Below are 8016 nucleotides of genomic sequence, written 5' to 3'. Positions count from 1 at the left end.
GTACTGCTCTGATGCAGCATTTCTCCCTCTCCGGAGAGGGAACTGCCTTCAGCAGAGCTGCTGAATAATCAGAGTCACCTAAGGAAAACACCAGGCTGAGGGAGGATACAAAAGAGATGCTCTGAAGAAAGGTACAGGGGGAGGGACGCAGAGGAAGGAGAGAAACCACAAAAAGAGAACAAAGAGAGGAGACCAGACAGACAAAAGCAAATTAACACGTCCTCAGAGACAGGAGATCCTTTCTGTACCAGACAGAAAATATTTGGCAATTTTGACACTTCCCAGCTCAGCCCCTTCCTTCCCTCGCACCTCGCAGAGCTGCAGGGAAGACCTGTCCCCACCTGGCTGCCACTCAGAGCACACCAGAGGACATCACTGTCAGGGAAACCCACCACATCCCTCTGTCTCCCTAAGCCTCCCCTGGTCCCCCTGATCAGCCACAGCAGGCGCCGGCATTTCTGTCACACCTTCGGGACAGGATTAGCAGGGATTTCTGCTCTCCTGGCCACGGTGGCGACAGGAATAAATCCAGGTCCTGTCCATCTTTCAGTGGAACTGTGTGGAAAGCACTGATTCCTTGCTCTTGTACCCCACCAACTAACAGCTGAATGCCCCCCAAAAAATCACCAAGTAGCTTACCTACCCATAGGCATCAAACGCCTCCGCTGAGTTTGGTCCCATCCACACACAGCACTATCTTCACCTTTCTCCCTCTTCTCCCTAACAAAAGCTTTTGGCTGCCACTCAGAGCACACCAGAGGACATCACTGTCAGGGAAACCCACCACATCCCTCTGTCTCCCTAAGCCTCCCCTGGTCCCCCTGATCAGCCGCAGCAGGTGCCGGCATTTCTGTCACACCTTTGGGAAGAATTAGCAGGGATTTCTGCTCTCCTGCCCACGGTGGTGACAGGAATAAATCCAGGTCCTGTCCATCTTTCAGTGGAACTGTGTGGAAAGCACTGATTCCTTGCTCTTGTACCCCACCAACTAACAGCTGAATGCCCCCCAAAAAATCACCAAGTAGCTTACCTACCCATAGACATCAAACGCCTCCGCTGAGTTTGGTCCCATCCACATACAGCACTATCTTCACCTTTCTCCCTCTTCTCCCAAACAAAAGCTTTTTCAGAGGGTGCAGATTAATCAGCAATCAGCACCCCCCCGCGAAAGTTTTCAGAGGGTGCAGATTAATCAGCAATCAGTCCGTAACCCCCTGAAAGCGAGCTGTGGGGAGACTCGGAAATCCACAGAACGACTTTTGGTTTCTCGCCTCCAGTTTGACAAAGGGCTGGTTTGTGTGCCTGAGCTGCTGAAAGTTTTACCACTGTCCCCAGGGAGACATAAAAGCAGCCTTCACTGCCAAAAGGAACAAGCAGCTTCACATTTGAAAGAGAACTCAAGCCTTGTACTAAAAAGCATTTTTAGTCAGCTGTTTGAAACAATTACTAACCCTTTACTATGCGTTTTAAGAGTTTGGTTTCCCCCGTCTCGGTAGGGGGGCTATCCAATTTATGGTGCACACAGACTTCGGAAAAAGGCAGCAAAGCCTCTTGGTGACTCCTTCCCCTTCTCTTTCTTAATAGAGCTCTGATTTAAGTGGGTTTAAGGAAATCCCGCAGTTTGGGGTGAGGTCTAAACCCCCAGCAAGCCTGGCACTGTGCAGAGGGGATGGGACGTTTCCACAAAGACACGCTGCAGTTGCGCCTTGGGTGGCAGCCACGCCAGCTGGAATTTCGCTCATGAGGAGGAAAAACCAGAATCCTTCCCTGCAAACCTTTTCATGACCTTTATTTAACAGAGCACGAGAGCAGTGGTATGACTAATGCCTACCTCCACCCAAAGGCAAACCTCGTTTCCTGATTTTCAAGATATACTTTTTATCCCTATCTCTCTGCTCCATCACACAATCAAGAGAACAATCAATGTACTGGCCGCTTGTTCAGTTCAGTTTTTAGGTTTCTTTTCTTTAAAAGCAGGAGGGACAAGGGCAGATGGAAGACCAGGACAGTGCTGACCAGAAAACAAGGCAGCAGGAACATACACCACTCCAGTAAAGCTACACACATCTTCTCCTACTCTACCTCTTGTCCCAACAGGCTGTGGAAAGGAGCCCTGTATGGTTGCACCTGATTAATGAAGCGATTCCTTCATTTGGCCTGAAACCATTAGGCCAGCCTAATTCTGTGTCCAGCGTGACCTGTGGGTCAGGCACAATAGGTGATATGGCTTCATTTGCATCTGAAAATTTGCACACCCCAGGGAAGTGGTTGAGGCACTGGAGGTGTTCAAAAGACAGGTTGACATGGTCCTCAAGAATATGGTTTAGTGATTATTTTTTTTTTTTTGCTTATTTCTTATTTATTTGTCAGAGTTAGGTTGATGGTTGGACTAGATGATCTTTAAGATGCCTTCCAACCTAGACAATTCTATGAATCTATGAAAGGTCTAACAGGAAACTGACCATCTCCTGAGGTCTCTCCTCAGTCTTTCCCACTCCTCTCCCACTGTAATGTTTCCTTTCAGACCATGACAGAATCACAGAATGGTTCGGGTTGGAAGGGACCTTACAGATCATCAAGTTCCAACCCCTCTGCCATGGGCAGGGACACCTCTCACTACAGCAAGTTGCTCAAAGCCCCATCTAACCTGGTCTTGAGCACTTCCAGGGATGGGGCATCCACAACTCTGGGCAACCTCTTCCAGGGTCTCACCACCCTCACAGGAAAGAATTTCTTCCTAGTATCTAATCTAAATCTATCCTCTTTCAGTTTAAAGCCAGTACCTCTTGTCCTATCACTGCATGGCCTTGTAAAAAGTCCCTCTCCACCTTTTCTGTAGAACCCCTTTAGGTGCTGGAAGGCTGCTGTAGTGTCTCCCCAAAACCTTCTCTTCTCTGGGCTGAAGAACCCCAACTCTCTCAGCCTGTCTCCATAGGAGAGGCGCTTCAGTCCTCTGATGATCATGTAGTTCAGTGGCAGAATGGAAAATGATTAGGAAATCAAGATAAACAGTGGCAGACAGATATACGGATACAATCAATACATCTTTTGGAGATATACAAAATATTTCAGATATCCTGAAAGGCAGAGGAGAGTGACCACAAGCCTTCTGACTTTAACAGACCCGAGCCAAGATTCACCATCCAGAGCAGCTTTATTTATAAACACCTGCAACAGTCAGCCCACATGGAGCAAGAGAGCGGCAGTCCCACTCCACTGAAGGACTTCTACAGCAAAACCTGGCCTTCACACGGCCCCTCCAAGAGTTCTTTCTGGGTTCATTTTCTTAGTACCCTGAAACTGTGTGCTATAATAGAACAGATGAGTTAGCCATCTTTTAATCTTCCTTGGCCGTATAACAAATTAGACTTGGATCCACAAGGAAAAGGCTTTATAGAGGCCACTCAGTCATATTTTTTAGATGTTGAGGCCTGCAGTTTTGAAAGTTCCCTGAAGCTGAAGAACACACTTTACTTACACCTAGCAATAAGGGCTAGCAGAGGCCCTGGTGACAGCAGAGTGGGACCAACGGTGACCTCACTTTGTGGTAGCCACACACCCATAGCCTCTGTCAATCCATGAGAGGTATGGGGAACACAGCAGGGGATGTGGCATTGTCTGGACATGTACTGTTTAGGGGTGGAAAGTAAATGGCGAGCTGCAAAGGTTTTAATTCTTCATTAAAACAAACACAAGCAAAACAAATACCACCCCAAACACCTCCTGTGAAGCACAGACCCATTGTTCCCTGACCGCCCAGAGATGTTTTCCCAAACACAAGGGCTCTGAAGTACAGTGTTGCATTTGTAATTTTCTCTCATTGCCCTGGCAATGGCATGACAACCACAGCCTGTGCACAACCCTGCCCTGGCTCCTCAGCAGACACAGGAGAAACCAACTGGCAGCTGTGGAGCCTACGATGCCCCAAATGAGACACCTGGAGTAGTACAGAAAAACAAGCATTAACAAAGGAAAAAAAAAAATTTTTTTCTAAAAAGTGACTACAGGACAGATCCTGCCCCAGTGTAAGGAGCTGTGGGAGAACTGTCAGTAGTTGCTCTTTGGAGGTCTGGGATCCCGTTGCCCCCACAGTCTATGGGGAGCAGAAGCGTCAGAGTAGCCTCTCTGAGCCTTGGCCTCATTTTACACACCACCAGCTGTGAAAAGCACAATGTGATGAAGGCAACCCTGGCTTTTGCCACCTCCCTTAAGCATCTCTGACTTCACCGATTGTTTGGGGGTTTTTTATGGGTTCAAGCGCAGAGTCTGAATATGCAGAGGCAGCTGATCGGAGGAAGGATGCACAGGGAAGCGCTGCCTACATAGATCAACCATTTTCAATATTTACCCCTCATCATGTACCACACCATCCCCTTGCCCAGCAGCTAATGACGGGTCTGCCTCCATGGCACAGTGCAAGGCAGGAGCCCTATTGCAGGCAGGGGGCTGAGGGGTGTCCTGCAGGCACCCTGCTGCCCTCAGGGCAGGATTAATGAAGCTCACGGAGCAAATTCCAGGGCTGAGCTAGCAGCACCTGGGCTCCCCAGCTGTGTTTGGGAGCTTTGCTCACTTGCCACCATTGCTGGGACCACGTCCTCCTAGAGCAGATCTCTGACTGCCCCCCCGTTGTCAGTTCCTACTGCCATAACAAGGACCACAAACTCGGACAGATTTCGTGTCCATTAATGGGCTTGCAAGTGGTTTCACAGAACCACAGAATCATACACTTGTGTAGGTTGGAAGGGACCTTTAAAATCGAGTCCAACCGTTATCCTAGCACTGCCAAGTCCACCACTAAACCATGTCCCTCAGCACTACATCTACATGGCTTTTGAATACCTCCAGGGATGGTGACTCAACCACTGCCCTGGGCAGCCTGTTCCAATGTTTGACAATCTTTTCAGGGAAAAAATTCTTCCTAATATCCAATCTAAACCTCCCCTGGTGCAACTTGAGGCCATTTCCTCTTGTCCTATCTCCTGTGACTTGGGAAAAGAGACCAACACCCACCTCGCTACAACCTCCTTTCAGGTAGCTGTAGAGAGTTATAAGGTCTCTCCCTCCTTTTCTCCAGGCTGAACAATCCCAGTTCCCTCATCTGCTCCTCATAAGACTTGTTCTCTAGACCCTTCACCACCTTTGTTGCTCTTCTCTGGACATACTCCAGCACTTCAATGTCTGTCTTACAGTGAGGGGCCCAAAACTGAACACCGTATTCGAGGTGGGTCCTCATGAGTGCCAAGTACAGGAAAATCACATTCCTAGTCTTGCTGGCCACACTATTTCTGATACAGGCCAGGATGCTGTTGGCCTTCTTGGCCACCTGGGCACACTGCTGGCTCATATTAAGCCGGCTGTCAACCAACACCTCCAGGCCCTTTTCCACCTGGCAGCTCTCCAGCCACTGTTTGTGCTGGGTTTTGTCAGCTCTTTGGAATGCTTGTCCTGCCTCTCACACAATCTTGATGGACGCTCCCTTTCTGCACGTGTTTCCAGGCCAAAGCACTTCATTTTCCCTCCAGATGCACAGCGCTCTCCTTCCTGCCTCGCTGTTGTCAGTGTCAGAACCCTGGGCTTTGCAGTCCACCCACCAAGGAAACATCCCAGCCATGAAAGCCTCCTGCCCTGCCTGAAGCACTCCCCATCCCCAACACCACCCACAGCACCTCCCTGCCAGCAGCTGCCACCAAAGTGATTCTTGTTTTGCTTTGGTGACTGCCCCACTACCAGCCTTGCTGTAACACTGCTCCAGCGCAAAAGCATCCCTTTTTGACATTGGGGCCCCAGGAACTTCTGGTTCCACCTCAACGCGAGGCAAAACTCTACTTTGAGGGTGACAGAGCACTGGAGGAGGCTGCCCAGAGAGGCTGTGGAGTTTCATTCTCTGGAAATACTCAAAACCCGCTTGGATGCATTCCTGTCCAGCCTGCTCTGGGTGAACTTGCTCTGGCAGGGGGGTTGGACTAGGTGATCTCAGAAGGTGACTTCCAACCCCTACCATTCCGTGATTCTGTGCTTTTTCTCCAGCCTTCAACATTATTAGAAAGCTATTTCATCCTGGATTTCATCAGAGATAGATCATGTCTTCCTTACAAAAATTCACTGCGGTGGAAGCCCCATAACTCATGTTTCCTAGGCCAGGAAACCTGAGCTGGAGCATTCAATAAAACATTATTAGGCCTGCCCTTCATTTACGTCAAACATTTTAAAGGTTAAAAACACCCAATACAGGAGATACCTACGTAGGGCACGGATTGTAAAGACTGCACACAACTAAAAATTGCATTGTTTAGAACTAGCAGGACTCACATTTCATTACATCTGAACTCAGGCTTGGGAAACACACCCCAGAAACTTTCGACCCATGAGATGGCAGGAGATGAAGCCGGCAGGCCACTGAGTCATTTTCTGAGAAAAATCCCACTGAAATCAAGATGTTCCCACAGAGTGTTTTAATCTAGATGAATTGGCATGTTCTGGCTTAAAAAAAAAATCTGGGAAAAAAAACCCCAACCAGTTCTACCCCTTGCTCTGGCCACGTGCATCATGCAAACCTCACTATCAACCCCCTCTTTCTGTGTAACAGTGATGAAGTACATAAATAAGAGAAGAGAATTCAAAGAATAACTTTTGAAAATGCACTATCTTTAATTCTGTCCAAATTAGGCAGGAAATGTACACCTTTAAACTGCATGCATGCTACATCCTAATTGAGTCTGTTGTCTTCTTACCCCAAATCTCAGAAAGCATTGGTAGCATGGTACAAAGGGAGCTGCTGCCTTAAACTGAGATAAGAGATCTGAAAGCGACTACATCTCGCAGCCACAGAGATTCAAGAGGCCCAAATGCAGAGGAACTAATTTACACGCAGGGCTTCCATATGGAACATTTAAAGTTTATCATTTACAGAGGTGAAGATAAATGTGCAGCAGTAATTGCTAGTTTGTCTACATAATTCATGTCCTCCTGTTCATTACAGATGTCAGCTATTTTGATTCCTAAGCTCTGGCAAAATAAAAGTTGGAACCCAATCCTGATTGATACAGAGCACACAGCGATCCCTACCGCTTCCAAAAGCAGTGGGAAGAGCTCAGCATTTCCCTGGTCTGGTTCTTTATCCACAGATCTGAGATGCAGGAGGGAGCTTCATTAATCAGGATCTCATTGTAGTGATAATTTTTCTATTTCATATCATATTTGCTACCTTGCTAAATGAATGTAAAATGTGTGCAACTTAAAAAGAGATCCAAAGTGGCAGCAAAAAAAGAGTCAGATGCAAGGAAAATACCAGTATTGCTGATATTTTCAGCTCCTCGATGGCAATACTTCCTTTTCCAAACACCAGCCTCCCTGCACTCTGGTAGAGGTACGCTGTCTCTGCACAGCTCTACTGAAATCTTCTACTCATATAGGCTAGAGAAAGTCTGTACGTAAAATGGATGAACCCAGGGGAAAACAGACAAGAACTAATGCAATCCATCTTGGCTGAAGCTGAAAGGTCTAGTGATAGGTTTAGCAGGCTGTGAGGAAATGAGAGAGGACCAAGACACACAGCTAATTAGATCTACCAGACATTTCCCCACAGGAGGGAAACTTTTTCACGAAGAAAACGGTCGACCTTGACAGCATCCAGAACAAATCCTGCATTAAAAGCATGCCCAGAGAAGGTTAAAAATAACTGGCCTACCTCTGAAAATTTTATAACGTTCCCAAAATAGGCAAGGGATCACATTCAAAATGTTCTTGCTTTACAGCCTGCAAAACCATAGGACTGTCTGGCTTTGAACCTTCTCCTGCCTCAGCCTCGGGGCTCCCATCAGGCAGGCGACTAAAACAAACATAAATCTTCCTTTGAGCTTCAACGTCGTCTCTTCACTGGCAGGAGCAAAGCAATAAGAAAAGATATGATGCAACATGGAGATGCACGTAAGCCAGCAACACAGCTGAATTCTCTATTCTCACATCTACCCGGTGATCTTGACTGTACCTACAAAACCCACTCGGGTTTGCTTACCT

The sequence above is a fragment of the Calidris pugnax genome, unplaced genomic scaffold (assembly GCF_001431845.1).
Source record: "Calidris pugnax isolate Ruff unplaced genomic scaffold, ASM143184v1 scaffold246, whole genome shotgun sequence".
In the NCBI taxonomy this organism is placed as follows: domain Eukaryota; kingdom Metazoa; phylum Chordata; class Aves; order Charadriiformes; family Scolopacidae; genus Calidris; species Calidris pugnax.
The sequence above is the reverse complement of the archived record's forward strand: the minus strand, read 5'-3'. Positions refer to the sequence as shown.